General features: G+C 45.1%; 1 protein-coding gene across 1 annotated transcript in view; it reads right to left on the bottom strand.

The window, feature by feature from the left end:
- LOC126195752 (neuropilin and tolloid-like protein 2) overlaps positions 1-19,157 on the bottom strand; it is a gene marked incomplete at its 3' end in the record, with an annotated part of 1,334,530 nt that overhangs the window by 705,325 nt on the left and 610,048 nt on the right. The gene's annotated exons all lie outside the window — the stretch shown is intronic.

Genomic DNA, 19,157 nt, shown 5'->3' with positions numbered 1-19,157 from the left:
CTTAAACGCCTCTTGTTTCTATCTTAATCTGCCCTAGCACCTCGACTCGCCTGTACCGATTATAAGAAGTGACTTCAAAAAGTAAGGCACACATAATTATGGCGAGTAAGGCGACGATAATATCAACATCGAACACGTTGTTTGCTTTTCTCCCTGTTTCGAGCATTGGGGGATGTAGACGACATGGCATATGGACGTTTGCATCGGTCCAGGAAGCCCGCACGGATAGCCGAAGTTGTTAGGGTGATCGTTCACGAGAAGTTGGACCCACCCCAGCAATATTTTTCAAGTGTCACTAATAAGTAATATCTCTGTACCTAACACAGCTGATGTTAAACAGTTTGCAGCCAGTGAATTAATTTCGTGATATTTTAAGACAGCTGTAGTTCGTCAGCAATGTCTGTTTCTTCAGAAATGCATACATGTCGGAAGGAACAGACATTGTAAACTGTCGAATACACTCCTAGACCGGAAAAACGATGATTATAATAACGTTGAACACACTGTTGTTTCTTTCTCGCTATTGCTATCATTACAGGACGTAGTCAGTGTGGCATATCGAGCTCTGCACCGGCCTTGGAAGAATGCCACGTTAGCTAATGTGGTGAAGGCGATAGCTCGTGATTAGCGGGATATCCGGGTTCGAGTCCTGATCTGGCTCAAATTTTCGTGAGTCACTATTAGGTAATATCTATGATAAATCTGATGTCAAAGAACTCACAATCGGCGAATAAATTTCGTCTCTCTCTCTCTCTCTCTATTCGTTTAGTCAGTTCCGACTCTTCGTGACCCCATGAACCAAATCACGCCACTTTTTCCTGTCTTGCACTTTCTCCCGTAGACCTTCCAGGTTGGAACACATTGCTTCTGTGATGACATCGATCCATCTCATCCTCTGACGTCCTCTTCTTCTAGTTCCTTCAAAAAAAAAATGGTTCAAATGGCTCTGAGCACTATGGGACTCAACTGCTGTGGTCATCAGTTCCCTAGAACTTAGAACTACTTAAACCTAACTAACCGAGGGACATCACACACATCCATGCCCGAGGCAGGATTCGAACCTGCGACCGTAGCAGCCGCACAGTTCCGGACTGCGCGCCTAGAACCGCGAGACCACCGCTAGTTCCTCCAATCTTCCCCAGCATTAATGATTTTTCCAGCGAGGCATGCCTTCGCATTGTGTGTCCAAAGTAGGTCAGCTTTTGTTTTAACATTAGACCTTCCAGGGAGAAATCTGGTTTAATTTGCTCCAATATTGATCTGTTGGTTCTCTTTGCAGTCCATGGAACTCTAAGAAGTTTCCTCCAACACCATAATTCGAAGGAGTCAATTCTTTGCCGTTCAGCCTTTCTAATGGTCCAGGTCTCACATCCATACATCACAACTGGAAAGACCATAGCCCTCACTATACGGATCTTTGTTGCTAGTGTTATATCTCTGGACCTTATAACCTTGTCGAGGTTTGACATCGCCTGTTTACCGAGCAACAGGCGTCTCCGGATTTCATGGCTGCAGTCGCCGTCAGCAGAGATCTGGGAACCGAGATAACTGAATGTGGTCATAAATTTCGTAGTAGTATGGAAATTATTGGCACCATTTCACGACGGCTGGAAGTGACATTGCGTTATGTCCATATACAGCCAGAACTGCACGTCGAATCTGTGTCCAATTTAGACGTTCTGCCCACAAGAACCGCGTTAGTCTGTCATGATTCTACTTTTGAATACGTTTTCAGTTACCACGCCATTTCACTCCGAGTAAAGGTTTCGTCAGTTTTCTGAACATGAGACATATTTAAATTACACTTAGTTGATCTGTAATGACATGCATTGTATACGAATAGCAATATGTAGATATAGGGTGAGTATTGTATTACATTGTCCGGCATACTTTCCGAACGTTATCTCGCATGGTTTGTTCATGACTTTATAAAATGACTATTATCTTAATAATATGAATATTTTTATATGTGTTTGGAGAGAGAAAGATTGATTTTGATTGAGACTTTAAGTCGTAACTGGTACCTGAATTTTGGTTGCTACCTCCTTAAATGATCAGCTTCTGCAACAGTTGGTGACGTATTATAATTCGGAGGCAGTTATTGTTCTTTAAGATTTAAAGTACGACTCTGTTGGTTACTTGGGCGTATTGCGGATAGCTTTCAGCCCAAGTTTTCGTAGCTTATCATACCTAAGGGACCACTGTTGTAAGTAAATAAGATCAAACAGCAATCTGCTTTTCTTGAGAAAAGGAGATTGCTTGGCACACAAACTTCCTTCAAACTACACGTCCTGCTACATCAAAATTGGTCAGTGGAGTTCAGCACCATACTATTGTACAAGAACATAATCCAATTACTGTAATTAAGAAATTATGAGAGGTTGTTACGTATTGACTGAAAACTGTAGAGAATGCATTTCTTTTCCTGTATTTTAGTGAACTTTGTACACTTACAGTTCTGTCGATTGATAGCCGGTGGAGACAATGAATTTCACCTCCTTTCCCAAAAACAAGGTATTTCTATTCTTCACTTCCAGAAAATGTGTGTACATAAATTTTTGCCAACTCTTACACATACTTTACGCAGTTTTATCACTACAACAGCAATTTTCATTACATGAAACAATACGTACTGAGCGACGGCCTAACAACACGTCCTCTTTCCACAAGATACAGATCAACAGTCCTCTTTTTCTTAATAAATCAGTTGTCTCTCTTTTTTTCTTTTTCTTTGAGTCCATACTCAAAGATTCACAACAACTATCTTTGCGGGGACTGCACTCCTCAGAATAAAATGAGGCACAAATTAATTTAAAAAAAAGGGCAGTAAGGCTGACATAACATTACAACTTCCACGCGTGCGGTTCTAGGCGCTTCAGTCTGGATCCGCGTGACCGCTACGGTCGCAGGTTCGAATCCTGCTTCGGGCATGTATGCGTGTGATGTCCTTAGGTTAGTTAGGTTTAAGTAGTTCGAAGTTCTAGGGGACTGATGACCACAGATGTTAAGTCCCATAGCGCTCAGAGCCATTTGAACCTTTTTGAACAACTTCCACGAGTTGTTACAGTACATAGGCCCTGTACAATCATACTACTATAGCTTCCAGACAACAGCTATATCACATTGTGCATTATTATCATTAAAGTTGATTTTTTTACAATGATGTGACAGAAGTCTTGGGATAGCGATACGCACATATACAGATGGCGGTAGTATCGTCATTTCTCCACAGGTGATTCATGTGACGCGATTATGGCTGCGTGACGGGAATTGCCAGACTGTCAACGCGGAATGGTATTTGGAGCTAGATGCATGGGACATTCCATTTCGGAAATCGTTAGGAAATTCAATAGCACAATATCCACAGTGTCAAGATTGTGCCGAGAACACCAAATTTCAGTCATTTCCTCCCACCACGGACAACGCAGCGACCGACGGCCCTCACTTAACGAGAGAGTTGTCAGTGCTAACAGACAAGCAACACTGCGTGGAATAACAGAAATCAATGAGGAACTTACGACTAACTTATCCGTTGGGACAGTGCGGCGAAATATGGCATTAATGGACTATGGCACCAAACGACCGACGCGAGTATCTTTGCTGACAGCGCCATATGCCTGCAGGACCACTCCTGGGCAAGTGACCATCCCAATTAGACCCCAAATGACCTCGTTAAATGGGTTCCGAATCCAGTTGGTAAGAGCTGATGGTAGGGCTCGTGTGTGGCTCAGACCCCACGAAGCCATGGACTCAAGTTGTCAACATGGCACTGTGGGCTGTGTTTACAAGGAATGGACTGGCTCCTCCAACTGCTGGTCCAACTGGACCGATCACTGTGTGGGAACAACAGTGTTCGGCTGTTTGTTCCCAAACTACGATGGAATTTTATACATGGCAATTCACCACGCCACCGGGCCACAATTGTTTGCGGCTGGTTTAAAGAACGTTCTAAACAGTTCGAACGAATTATTTTTCCAACCAGATCGTCCAACGTGAGTCCCATAGAACATTCATGCAACATGATCGACAGGTCAGTTCGTGGACAAAATCCTCCACCCTCAACATTTTCGCAATTATGAACGGCTATAGAGGCAGCATGGCTCAGTATTCTGCAGAGGACTTCCAACGACTTGTTGAGCCCTGCTACGTCCAGTTACTGCACTATGCCAGGCAAAAGGAAGACCGATACGATTTTAGGAGGTATCCCACAAATTTTGTCACCTCAGTGTTGTGAGCATGGGGTTGATCTGAGATTCTGTTGTTCTGCGCAACGGATTAATCTGAGATATGCCCTTTACCCTGTGGCTTCTGCAAGATGCAATTTACACTCCCACACTGCTACAGAAGTCAGACAGACGCTCCTAACGTTCTACAGAGAAATGCCTGAATAACTTTCAGCAATAAATATCTTCTGGAGTCGTCCGCTGTAACGAAATGACACAAAATTCACAAAATTCACAAAATGTCTTACGTAACTAGTGGGATACTTGGGTACTTGAGTAGTGCTAGTTAGTGTAAGAAAAACATGAAACTAACGAAAATTATTATTTATTTTGCAAAAATTCTGAGAAATCACAGTGGCACTTATAGTTATGAATTGAACAAGTTATATCCTGGTTCTTTTCGGAATGTGAAGTTACCTCTCAAGGATAGGATTCGCTAATGAAATTTCTGTACCAAGTTTAATATTGTTATTGACTTACCAGAATGGCTGAGAGCCGCGCCTACTCAACTTGAATAATTGGTTCAAATGGCTCTGAGCACTATGGGACTCGACATCTTAGGGTCATAAGTCCCCTAGAACTTAGAACTACTTAAACCTAACTAACCTAAGGACATCACACACACCCATGCCCAAGGCAGGATTCGAACCTGCGACCGTAGCAGTCCCGCGGTTCCGGACTGCAGCGCCAGAACCGTACGGCCACCGCGGCCGGCAACTTGAATAAATATCCTTTAGAATGTTGCTAGGTACAGTCGAGGCTGTTGCGTGTGAAATGCAGTGAAGTGTACTGTTGTGGAGGAAATATGGGGCTCGCAATAGCTGCGATAGCTGCGATGATTGCTATCTGCGCCACTCACTGCTGACAAATAAGCTAACTCTCGTTCTATCTGGATTGACCGTCGCCAATCAAACTCTCCCTACGCCTTGATGAAGTCAAGGATACCTATTCGCCCCTAGTCTAACTATTGGCGTGCTACACCAGTCAGATAACCAGTCCATCGTGATGCCACTCAAAATTCGCTCACAGGCGTTTAACTATAACTCTGTCCGTTCACACTGCACAATAAGTGTGTTGGCCAACACAGTGAACAACGCTTAATCGCAAGGACTCAATATAGAGAGTCGCACTTCGATTCGCCGCACTTCAATTCACTCTCGACAGAGGTGCTCTCCCAGTGTAGTACTGAGGAGAGACTTGTTCCTCACTCTTTGAGTACACGTACGAGTGCACACGCTCTCGTTACGTGTTCTCGCTCCAAGATCGACAACAGAACGGCCCCTCTCCACGCCAGAATTGAAGGGGTATATCTTTCGGTCTCTCCCATTACTCCTTCAGTTCAAGGAGTCAGAAATATCGTCTGCCAATCAGCATTGCTCTTCTAAAACGGGAGAATAACGTTTCGTTTAAGGCGACCAATCCGGAAATCTGTAGTATCGGCGTTTGGCGTTTGCTGTCTCCCTGAGAAAATCTCTGAAACTGCGTGCTATGTGTAAAGAATGCGTAGGCTGGCCGCTCCCACAGAATTTAGCGGAATTTGCTTTTAAGCCGAACACGGGGTCGTTCCTCCTTTCCCTCGGGTGAACCCTGTCAGCTCCACGGGTGGCCACCGACCGTCGTAGATGGGTTCGGATTGGCCTCCTGGCGTGTGGTTGCCTCTCTCGAACTAAAAGCTCTTGTGATCGTCGTGTCGGGAATGTATGTGTGTACGCCAGCCTCGAGTATTTCAACCACGGTGCGCACTTGCGATTTATTAGTTATTTGCGTATCGTTTACATGAATTCATACAACATTGACTTTATCTTATCGAGTTTGGGTTCGAATGAAGCGTCTTGATGTGCAGAATATGATTGTGAGGGCGGAATATGTAAGCAATGAAGGTCAGGAGACCACGACGTCTTACAGTGTATACTAAGTTAGTTACTGAAATTGTTACGCATCATCCTTTTCCTTAGGAAGTTACAATAAAGGATCCTTGTCTCCTCCTTCTGTTGTCTGAATAAAGTTTCCTTTCTCCTCCTCATATGTTACACCTCGAATTTTTTTATAAGAATATTTTGAAATGTTGTAGTCTGTGTTGATTCATGCTGCATAGATCCGACGCACATTACGCTCACCTAAGTAAAACAACAATGCCATGGTGGATACCAACCTTATTGTCGTCCGACATACAGACCGATACCTAGGAGCGATGATCTGTGTTGCCATTTTATTTCATAGCAGAACCACTTTCGTTGTCAACCTCGGCGCCCTTACAGCAAAGTGGTGCATCGACGATATTCTACGCTCCGTTTTGTTGCCCTTCATGGCTAGCCATACCGGGCTTACATTTCAGCAAGATAACCCCCTCACGCACACGGCCAGAATTTCTAATCTTGTCATCGTGCTTCCCCAGACCTACCATGGCCGGCAAGGTACCCTAATCTCTTCCCATTCGGGAACATTTACAGCGTTACAAGTACTGCCCTTCACCCTCATCAGGATTTCAACGATCTAATGCGCCAATTGCACAGAAATTGTTACGAGATTCCTCCTTAGGGCATCCAACAACTTTGGCAATGAACGCCAAGCCGAATGCCTGCTTTCATAAGGGCCAGGCGTGGAAGAACGCGTTATTGACTTCCTGCATTTGTGAAGCTGTTCCCTTTGAATGAATCATCCAATTCTTTTCTGAAATTGTAATCATATGTTTGTCTTTACATCTACATCTCATGATTTCCTTCCGATTCACAGATTTCCTCCGTGGAGCGTATTGGTGTTTTTTATACACTCCTGGAAATTGAAATAAGAACACCGTGAATTCATTGTCCCAGGAAGGGGAAACTTTATTGACACATTCCTGGGGTCAGATACATCACATGATCACACTGACAGAACCACAGGCACGTAGACACAGGCAACAGAGCATGCACAATGTCGGCACTAGTACAGTGTATATCCACCTTTCGCAGCAATGCAGGCTGCTATTTTCCCATGGAGACGATCGTAGAGATGCTGGATGTAGTCCTGTGGAACGGCTTGCCATGCCATTTCCACCTGGCGCCTCAGTTGGACCAGCGTTCGTGCTGGACGTGCAGACCGCGTGAGACGACGCTTCATCCAGTCCCAAACATGCTCAATGGGGGACAGATCCGGAGATCTTGCTGGCCAGGGTAGTTGACTTACACCTTCTAGAGCACGTTGGGTGGCACGGGATACATGCGGACGTGCATTGTCCTGTTGGAACAGCAAGTTCCCTTGCCGGTCTAGGAATGGTAGAACGATGGGTTCGATGACGGTTTGGATGTACCGTGTACTATTCAGTGTCCCCTCGACGATCACCAGTGGTGTACGGCCAGTGTAGGAGATCGCTCCCCACACCATGATGCCGGGTGTTGGCCCTGTGTGCCTCGGTCGTATGCAGTCCTGATTGTGGCGCTCACCTGCACGGCGCCAAACACGCATACGACCATCATTGGCACCAAGGCAGAAGCGACTCTCATCGCTGAAGACGACACGTCTCCATTCGTCCCTCCATTCACGCCTGTCGCGACACCACTGGAGGCGGGCTGCACGATGTTGGGGCGTGAGCGGAAGACGGCCTAACGGTGTGCGGGACCGTAGCCCAGCTTCATAGAGACGGTTGCGAATGGTCCTCGCCGATACCCCAGGGGCAACAGTGTCCCTAATTTGCTGGGAAGTGGCGGTGCGGTCCCCTACGGCACTGCGTAGGATCCTACGGTCTTGGCGTGCATCCGTGCGTCGCTGCGGTCCGGTCCCAGGTCGACGGACACGTGCACCTTCCGCCGACCACTGGCGACAACATCGAAGTACTGTGGAGACCTCACGCCCCACGTGTTGAGCAATTCGGCGGTACGTCCACCCGGCCTCCCGCATGCCCACTATACGCCCTCAGCCGGCCGAAGTGGCCGTGCGGTTAAAGGCGCTGCAGTCTGGAACCGCAAGACCGCTACGGTCGCAGGTTCGAATCCTGCCTCGGGCATGGATGTTTGTGATGTCCTTAGGTTAGTGAGGTTTAACTAGTTCTAAGTTCTAGGGGACTAATGACCTCAGCAGTTGAGTCCCATAGTGCTCAGAGCCATTTGAACCATATACGCCCTCGCTCAAAGTCCGTCAACTGCACATACGGTTCACGTCCACGCTGTCGCGGCATGCTACCAGTGTTAAAGACTGCGATGGGGCTCCGTATGCCACGGCAAACTGGCTGACACTGACGGCGGCGGTGCACAAATGCTGCGCAGCTAGCGCCATTCGACGGCCAACACCGCGGTCCCTGGTGTGTCCGCTGTGCCGTGCGTGGGATCATTGCTTGTACAGCCCTCTCGCAGTGTCCGGAGCAAGTATGGTGGGTCTGACACACCGGTGTCAATGTGTTCTTTTTTCCATTTCCAGGAGTGTATTTCGTCGTACACTACTATTCACAGCGTAAATGTTGCAACTCCATTACGTAATTCATCATCCCAAACAGACTCCCTTTTTTTTTTCGCTTGGAGTATGCATTTCTGGAAGCCTTAGAAAATATAATATGTTAAGAAGGGTTTGTAAACTGACCATAATTTTAAAAAAAAGCATGGGGTCAGTTTTGACTAGATGCTGTGAATCCACTCCTTTAGTGCACGTAATTCAGCTTAATGTGTCACCAAGCCTTATGCTACAGCTTGTCACTTTATAATATCTGTTTTCCACCCAGCCTTTTATGTTATTTCTTATACCACAGATCTCAGGATATAGTACAGAGAAATGCATCACAAGTAGAAAGAAAAGGATTTTGGCAACTGAAACAATAGTAAATTATTTGAGCTACACAGAGTCCCAGACACAATGCGGTATTTCATGGCCAGAGTAAAGACATACTGACCCAACCTTCCTCAGTCATTGCCCGTGTCCTTCTGTGAGTTTTCGTCCTTGACACGACGTTATATGCTAATCTCTTTTCCTATGTTCTTGCTTCCCGCGATTTAGCTCCATTTCGTCCAACCTGGCGTCTGCTACCGTAGGCGAAGTCGAAAACATTGGTGTTCGAAATGGAGGTTGTTGTTGTTGTTGTTGTTGTGGTCTTCAGTTCTGAGACTGGTTTGATGCAATTCTCCATACTACTCTATCCTGTGCAAGCTTCTTCATCTACCAGTACCTACTGCAACCTACATCTTTCTGAATCTACTTAGATATTCATCTCTTGGTCTCCTTCTACGATTTTTAATCCTCCACGCTGCACTCCAATACTAAATTGGTGATCCCTTGATGCCTCAGAACATGTCCTACCAACCGATCCCTTCTTCTAGTCAAGTTGTGCCACAAACTTCTCTTCTCCCCAATCCTATTCAATACCTCCTCATTAGTTATGTGATCTCCCCATCTAATCTTCAGCATTCTTCTGTAGCACCACATTTCGAAAGCTTCTACTCTTTTCTTGTCCAAACTATTTATCGTCCATGTTTCACTTCCATACATGGCTACACTCCATACAAATACTTTCAGCAATGACTTCCTGACACTTAAATCTATTCTCGATTTTAACAAATTTTTCTTCTTCAGAAACGCTTTCCTTGCCATTGCCAGTCTACATTTTATATCCTCTCTACTTCGACAATCATCAGTTATTTTGCTTCCCAAATATCTAAACTCCTCTACTACTTTAAGTATCTCATTTCCTAATCTAATTCCCTCACCATCACCCGACTTAATTCGACTACATTCCATTATCCTCGTTTTGCTTTTGTCGATGTTCATCTTATACCCTCCTTTCAAGACACTATCCATTCCATTCAACTGCTCTTCCAAGTCCTTTGCTGTCTCTGACAGAATTGCAATGTCCTCGGCGAAACTCAAAGTTTTCATTTCTTTTCCATGGATTTTAATACCTACTCCGAATTTTTCTTTTGTTTCCTTTACTGCTTGCCCAGTATACAGATTACATAACATCGGGGAGAGGCTACAACGCTGTCTCACTCCCTTCTCAACCACTGCTTCCCTTTCATGTCCCTCGACTCTTATAACTGCCATCTGGGTTCTGTAAAAATGGTAAATAGCCTTTCGCTCCCTGTATTTTACTCCTGCCACCATTAGAATTTGAAAGAGCGTATTCCAGTCAACATTGTCAAAAGCTTTCTCTAAGTCTACAAATGCTAGAAACGTAGGTTTGCCTTTCCTTAATCTAGCTTCTAAGATAAGTCGTAGGGTCAGTATTGCCTCACGTATCCCAACATTGCTACGGAATCCAAACTGATCTTCCACGAGGTCAGCTTCTACTAGTTTTTCCATTCGTCTGTAAAGAATTCGCGTTAGTATTTTGCAGCTGTGAGTTATTAAACTGATAGTTCGGTAATTTTCACATTTGTCAACACCTGCTTTCTTTGGGATTGGAATTATTATATTCTTCTTGAAGTCTGAGGGTATTTCGCCTGTCTCATACAGCTTACTCACCAGATGGTAGAGTTTTGTCATGACTGGTTCTCCCAAGGCTGTCAGTAGTTGTAATGGAATGTTGTCTACTCCCGGAGCCTTGTTTCGACTCAGGTCTTTCAGTGCTCTGTCAAACTCTTCACTCAGTATTATATCTCCCATTTCATCTTCATCCTCTTCCATTTCTATAATATTGTCCCCAAGTACATAGCCCTTGTATAGTCCCTCTATATACTCCTTCCACCTTTCTGCTTTCCCTTCTTTGCTTAGAACTGGGTTTCCATCTGAGCTCTTGATATTCATATAAGTGGTTCTCTTTTCTCTTAAGGTCTCCTTAATGTTCCTGTAGGCTGCATCTATCTGACCACTAGTGAGATAGGCCTCTACATCCATACATTTGTCCTCTAGCCATGCCTACTTAGCCATTTTGCACTTCCTGTCGATCTCATTTTTGTCACGTTTGTATTCCTTTTTGCCTGTTTCATTTACTGCACTTTTATATTTTCTCCTTTCATCAATTAAATTCAGTATTTCTTCTGTCACCCAAGGATTTCTACTAGCCCTCGTCTTTTTACCTACTTGATCCTCTGCTGTCTTCACTACTTCATCCCTCAAAGCTACCCATTCTTCTTCTACTGTATTTCTTTCCCCCATTCCTGTCAATTGTTCCTTATGCTCTCCCTGAAACTCTCTACAACCTCTGGTTTAGTCAGTTTATCAAGGTCCCATCTCCTTAAATTCCCACCTTTTTGCAGTTTCTTCAGTTTTAATCTACAGTTCATAACCAATATATTGTGGTCAGAATCCACATCTGCCCCTGGAAGAGTCCTACAATTTAAAACCTGGTTCCTAAATGTCTGTCTTACCATTATATAATCTATCTGAAACCTGTCAGTATCTCCAGGCTTCTTCCATGTATGCAACCTTCTTTCATGATTCTTGAACCAAGTGTTATGATTAAGTTGTGCTCTTTGCAAAATTCTACCAAGCGGCTTCTTCTTTCATTTCTTAGCCGCAATCCATATTCACCTACTACGTTTCCTTCTCTCCCTTTTCCTACTGACGAATTCCAGTCACCCATGACTATTAAATTTTCATCTCCCTTCACTATCTGAGTAATTTCTTTTATTTCATCATACATATCTTCAATTTCTTCATCATCTGCAGAGCTAGTTGGCATATAAACTTGTACTACTGTAGTAGGCGTAGGCTTCGTATCTATCTTGGCCATAATAATGCGTTCACTATGCTGTTTGTAGTAGCTTACCCGAATTCCTATTTTCCTATTCATTATTAAACTTACTCCAGCACTGCTCCTATTTGATTTTGTGTTTATAACCCTGTAGTCACCTGACCAGAAGTCTTGATCCTCCTTCCACCGAACTTCACTAATTCCCACTATATCTAAGTTTAACCTATCCATTTCCCTTTTTAAATTTTGTAACCTACCTTCCCCCATGAACCATGGACCTTGCCGTTGGTGGGGAGGCTTGCGTGCCTCAGCGATACAGATGGCCGTACCGTAGGTGCAACCACAACAGAGGGGTATCTGTTGAGAGGCCAGACAAACATGTGGTTCCTGAAGAGGGGCAGCAGCCTTTTCAGTAGTTGCAGGGGCAACAGTCTGGATGATTGACTGATCTGGCCTTGTAACATTAACCAAAACGGCCTTGCTGTGCTGGTACTGCGAACGGCTGAAAACAAAGGGAAACTACAGCCGTAATTTTTCCCGAGGACATGCAGCTTTACTGTATGATTAAATGATGATGGCGTCCTCTTGGGTAAAATATTCCGGAGGTAAAATAGTCCCCCATTCGGATCTCCGGGCGGGGACTACTCAAGAGGACGTCGTTATCAGGAGAAAGAAAACTGGCATTCTACGGATCGGAGCGTGGAATGTCAGATCCCTTAATCGGGCAGGTAGGTTAGAAAATTTAAAAAGGGAAATGGATAGGTTACAGTTAGATATAGTGGGAATTAGTGAAGTTCAGTGGCAGGAGGAAAAGACTTTTGGTCAGGTGATTACAGGGTTATAAATACAAAATCAAATAGGGGTAATGCAGGAGTAGCTTTAATAATGAATAAAAAAATAGGAGTGCGGGTTAGCTACTACAAACAGCATAGTGAACGTATTATTGTGGCCAAGATAGACACAAAGCCCATGCCTACTACAGTAGTACAAGTTTATATGCCAACTAGCTCTGCAGGTGATGAAGAAATTGATGAAATGTATGACGAGATAAAAGAAATTATTCAGGTAGTGAAGGGAGACGAAAATTTAATAGTCATGGGTGACTGGAATTCGTCAGTAGGAAAAGGGAGAGAAGGAAACATAGTAGGTGAATATGGATTGGGGGGAAGAAATGAAAGAGGAAGCCGCCTTGTAGAATTTTGCACAGAGCATAACTTAATCATAGCTAACACTTGGTTCAAGAATCATAAAAGAAGGTTGTATACCTGGAAGAATCCTGGAGATACTAAAAGGTATCAGATAGATTATATAATTGTAAGACAGAGATTTAGGAACCAGGTTTTAAATTGTAAGACATTTACAGGGGCAGATGTGGATTCTGACCACAATCTATTGGTTATGAACTGCAGATTGAAACTGAAGAAACTGCAAAAAGGTGGGAATTTAAGGAGATGGGACCTGGATAAACTGAAAGAACCAGAGGTTGTAGAGAGTTTCAGGCAGAGCATAAGGGAACAATTGACAGGAATGGGGGAAAGAAATACAGTAGAAGGAGAATGGGTAGCTCTGAGGGATGAAGTAGTGAAGGCAGCAGAGGATCAAGTAGGTAAAAAGACGAGGGCTCATAGAAATCCTTGGGTAACAGAAGAAATATTGAATTTAATTGATGAAAGGAGAAAATATAAAAATGCAGTAAATGAAGCAGGCAAAGAGGAATACAAACATCTCAAAAATGAGATCGACAGGAAGTGCAAAATGGCTAAGTAGGGATGGCTAGAGGACAAATGTAAGGATGTAGAGGCTTGTCTCACTAGGGGTAAGATAGATACTGCCTACAGGAAAATTAAAGAGACCTTTGGAGAGAAGAGAACCACTTGTATGAATATCAAGAGCTCAGATGGCAACCCAGTTGTAGGCAAAGTAGGGAAGGCAGAAAGGTGGAAGGAGTATATAGATGGTTTATACAAGGGCGATGCACTTGAGGACAATATTATGGAAATGGAAGAGGATGTAGATGAAGATGAAATGGGAGATAAGATACTGCGTGAAGAGTTTGACAGAGCACTGAAAGACCTGAGTCGAAACAAGGCCCCGGGAGTAGACAACATTCCATTAGAACTACTGATGGCCTTGGGAGAGCCAGTCATGACAAAACTCTACCATCTGGTGAGCAAGATGTATGAGACAGGCGAAATACCCACAGACTTCAAGAAGAATATAATAATTCCAATCCCAAAGAAAGCAGGTGTTGACAGATGTGAAAATTACCGAACTATCAGTTTAATAAGTCACAGCTGCAAAATACTAACGCGAATTCTTTACAGACGAATGGAAAAACTGGCAGAAGCGGACCTCGGGGAAGATCAGTTTGGATTCCGTAGAAATTTTGGAACACGTGAGGCAATACTAACCTTACGATTTATCTTAGAAGAGAGATTAAGAAAACGCAAACCTACGTTTCTAGCATTTGTAGACTTAGAGAAAGCTTTTGACAACGTTAACTGGAATACCCTCTTTCAAATTCTGAAGGTGGCAGGGGTAAAATACAAGGAGCGAAAGACTATTTACAATTTGTACAGAAACCAGATGGCAGTTATAAGAGTCGAGGGGCATGAAAGGGAAGCAGTGGTTGGGAAAGGAGTGAGACAGGGTTGTAGCCTCTCCCCGATGTTATTCAATCTGTATATTGAGCTAGCAGTAAAGGAAACAAAAGAAAAATTCGGAGTAGGTATTAAAATTCATGGAGGAGAAGTAAAAACTTTGAGGTTCGCCGATGACATTGTAATTCTGTCAGAGACAGCAAAGGACTTGGAAGAGCAGTTGAATGGAATGGACAGTATTTGTATGGAGTGTAGCCATGTATGGAAGTGAAACATGGACGATAAATAGTTTGGAAGCTTTCGAAATGTGGTGCTACAGAAGAATGCTGAAGATAAGCTGGGTAGATCACGTAACTAATGAGGAGGTATTGAATAGGATTGGGGAGAAGAGAAGTTTGTGGCACAACTTGACTAGAAGAAGGGATCGGTTGGTAGGACATGTTTTGAGGCATCAAGGGTTCACAAATTTAGCATTGGAGGGCAGCGTGTAGGGTAAAAATCGTAGAGGGAGACCAAGAGATCAATACACTAAGCAGATTCAGAAGGATGTAGGTTGCAGTAGGTACTGGGAGATGAAGAGGCTTGCACAGGATAGAGTGGCATGGAGAGCAGCATCAAACCAGTCTCAGGACTGAAGACCACAACATCAACAACAACCTACCTGCCCGATTAAGGGATCTGACATTCCACGCTCCTATCCGTAGAACGCCAGTTTTCGTTCTCATGATAAGGACATCCTCTTGAGTAGTCCCTGTGGTGTCACTGCCAGACACCACACTTGCTAGGTGGTAGCTTAAATCGGCCGCGGTCCATTAGTACATGTCGGACCCGCGTGTCGCCACTGGGTGATCGTAGACCGAGCGCCACCACACGGCAGGTCTCGAGAGACGTACGAGAACTCACCCCAGTTGTACGACGACGTTGCTAGCGCCTGTACGGACGAAGCCTTTGCTCTCATTTGCCGAGAGACAGAATAGCCTTCAGCTAAGTTCATGGCTACGACTTAGCAAGGCGCCATTAGCCTTACATAGTTTGATAGTTATCGTATGAAATGTCTCATCAAGAATGCTGTATTCACAACAAGGATAAATAAAAGTTAAGTATTAGAGGAGCTGCATACTTTTCTTATTAGAATTCACTACTTATCCTGTTCCAGAATTCACGCCCGTCTGCGTTAGATAGCGTGCATTTTCGGCCTCCTCTATCTACAAGGTGTTGGCACATTCACCAACACATCAGTCCCCGCCCGGAGATCCGAATGGGGGACTATTTTACCTCCGGAACATTTTATCCGAGAGGTCGCCATCATCATTTAACCATACAGTAAAGCTGCATGCGCTCGGGAAAAATTGCGGCCGTAGTTTCCCCTTGCTTTCAGCCGTTCGCAGTACGAGCACAGCAAGGCCGTTTTGGTTAGTGTTACAAGGCCAGATCAGTCAATCATCCAGACTGTTGCCCTTGCAACTACTGAAAAGGCTGCTGCCCCTCTTCAGGAACCACACGTTTGTCTGGCCTCTCAACAGATACCCCTCCGTTGTGGTTGCACCCACGGTACGGCTATCTGTATCGCTGAGGCACGCAAGCCTCCCCACCAACGGCAAGGTCCATGGTTCATGGGTGTCCGGTTTGAATCCTGGAGGTAGAAGAAATCTTTACCACCAGTATTTGGCTAGTAATTGGAGGACAGATGATAACGAGATTTTGGGTCGATGACCTCGATAAAATATCATATCCCTCGGCAGTGTATCTCAAATATGCCATGTGACAGCGTTGATGGTGTTTCATCCCTGGGCGTTGAGCCAAAACATTATGATCACTTGCTTAATGGCTTTGGAGCGAAATATATCACTGATTCTCCGTATCAGGGATCCAACAGTTTGTTTATAGGTTTCTGGAGGTATGTCGCATTCGATGTCTACGCACAAGTCACATAATTCTTGGAAATAACCGGCCGCTGATCTGCGTACGTGGTGATGGTGCCCTATAGTGACATCACGCGGAGGTCGTGGAGACATCAACGTAAGTTCACTATAATGCCCCTCAAAGCAGTCTGGCACGGTTCTGGCTCTGAGACAAGGACAATTATACTGCTGAAATTGCCGTCGGGAAGACACCAAGCACGAACGGACGCTGGTGGTTCGCAGCAGTCAGCGTGTCTTCGACTACTACAACAGGTTCCATGCAAGCGCGAGAGAATGGCTCCCATAGCATAATACTGCTCTATCCAGCCTACGTCCGTGGCGCGCTGCACGTTTAGAAAATGGCTCTGAGCACTATGGGACTTAACATCTATGGTCATCAGTCCCCTTGAACTTAGAACTACTTAAACCTAACTAACCTAACGACAGCACACAACACCCAGTCATCACGAGGCAAAGAAAATCACTGACCCCGCCGGGAATCGAACCCGGGAACCCGGGTGCGGGAAGCGAGAACGCTACCGCACGACCACGAGCTGCGGACACGTTTAGAAGGAAGCTGGGAAGGAAGACTGGGTTTAAAACCCCGTCAATATCGAGGTCATTAGAGACCTCAAAACAAGCTCGGATTGTGTCAACGATGGGGATGGAAATCGGTCGTACCCTTTCAAAGGAACCATTCTGGCGTTTGCTTGGAACGCTGCAAGGAAATCACGGGTTTGAACCGTTGTCCTCCAGAATGCGAGTCCAGTATGCGAACCGTTGGGGCACCTCCCTCGGTTACTGGTTTCGAGCCGCCGTTCACCTCGATGGCGGCATTCGTTGAGACGACCGTCGACGCAGTGTAGCAAAAATGAGATTCGCCCGAAGAGCCGACACGTTTTCACTGATCGACGGTCGAATCCCGATCGTGCCGTGCCCGTTGCATTCGTAATTGACAATATTCCATATTCAGATTTCCATACTCAACCACGTACGATGAACGGTGTGCTCCGAAACACTTGTGCGTGCACCAGCAATGTGCTCTTTCGGCACAGATCTCTCAGGTAACCATCTACCCTGCATTACAGAGCAGACAAGCTTCCGAACCATACCCCGTGTGAAGAGTTGTGGACGTCCAACCATCTAGCACCTAGTGGTAGTTTCACTATCCTTAATCCTCTTTCCGTAAGATGCACACGACAGAAGCACGTAAACATTCGACCAGCTTCGCCGTGATCGAGATACTCGTTCACGGGCTCTTCATAATACACTACTGTCCATTAAAATTTCTACACCAAGAACAAATGTACATTATAAACGGGTATTCATTGGACAAATATATTATACTAGAACTGACATGTGATTACATTTTCGCCCAATTTGGGTGCATAGATCCCAATAAATCAGAATCCAAAACAACCACCTCTGGCCGTAATAACGGCCTTGATGCTCCTGGGCATTGAGTCAAACAAAGCTTGAATTGCGTGTACAGGTACAGCTGCCCATGCAGTTTCAACACGATACCACAGTTCATCAAGATTAGTGACTGGCGTATTGTGACGAGCCTGCTGCTCGGCCACCATTGACCAGACGTTTTTAATTGGTGAGAGATCTAGAGAATGTGCTTGGCAGGGCAGCAGACGAACATTTTCTGTATCCAGAAAGGCCGGTACAGGACATGCAACATGCGGTCGTGAATTATCCTACTGAAATGTAGGGTTTCGCAGGGATCGAATGAAGGGTAGAACCACAGGTTGTAACACATCTGAAATGTACCGCCCATTGTTCAAAGTGCCGTCAATGCGAAAAAGAGGTGACCGGGACGTGTAACCAATGGCACCCCATATCATCACGCCGGCTGATACGCCAGTATGGCGATGACGAATACACGCATCCAATGTGCGTTCACGGCGATGTCTCCAAACACGGATGCGACCATCATGATGCTGTTAACAAAACCTGGATTCATCCGAAAAATTCATGGACCCAGGTTTGTCGTTGAGTACACCATCGCAGGCGCTCCTGTCTGTGATGCAGCGTCAAGGGGAACCGCAGCCATGGTCTCCGAGCTGATAGTCCATGGTGCTGCAAACGTCGTCGAACTGTTCGTGCAAATGGTTGTTGTCTTGCTAACGTCCCCATCTGTTGACTTAGGGGTCGAGACGTGGCTGCACGATCCGTTACAGCCATGCGGATGAGATGGCTGTCATCTCGACTGCTAGTGATACGAGGCCGTTGGGATCCAGCACGGCGTTCCGTAATACCCTCGTGAACCCACCGATTCCATTTTGTGCTAACAGTCACTGGATCTCGACCAACGCGAGCAGCAATGTGGCGATACGATAAACCGCAATCGGAAACGCGATGGTACGTATTTCTGCTCCTTACACGAGGCATCACAACAACGTTTCAGCAGGCAAAGCCGGTCAACTGCTGCTTGTGTATGAGAAATAGGTTGGAAACTTTCCTCATGTCAGCGCGTTGTAGGTGTCGCCAGCGACGCCAACCTTGTGTGAATGCTCTGAAAAGCTAATCATTTGCATATCACGGCATCTTCTTCCTGTCGGTTAAATTTCGCGTCTGTAGCACGTCATCTTCGTGGTGTAGCAATTTTAATGGCCAGTAGTGTAATAATCTGCTCATTTCCTGAGTGTCTTAAGTCAATGGATTTCCCCATTTGCAGCCCATATCTTCACTAGGGTGTTTCTCCTTCTGAGTCTACTCCGCTTACGTGCTTTTGTTGTCGCATCACGTGACCGCAATGTAACCAGGCGGCATCTAACGTTGCAATGGGCAGTGGTCGTCATGTTTTGGCTCATCAGTGTACACACACACACAC

This window comes from Schistocerca nitens, chromosome 7 (genome assembly GCF_023898315.1).
Source record: "Schistocerca nitens isolate TAMUIC-IGC-003100 chromosome 7, iqSchNite1.1, whole genome shotgun sequence".
Lineage (NCBI taxonomy): Eukaryota > Metazoa > Arthropoda > Insecta > Orthoptera > Acrididae > Schistocerca > Schistocerca nitens.
Note: the sequence above shows the minus strand (reverse complement) of the source record. Positions and strands in the feature narration are given on the sequence as shown.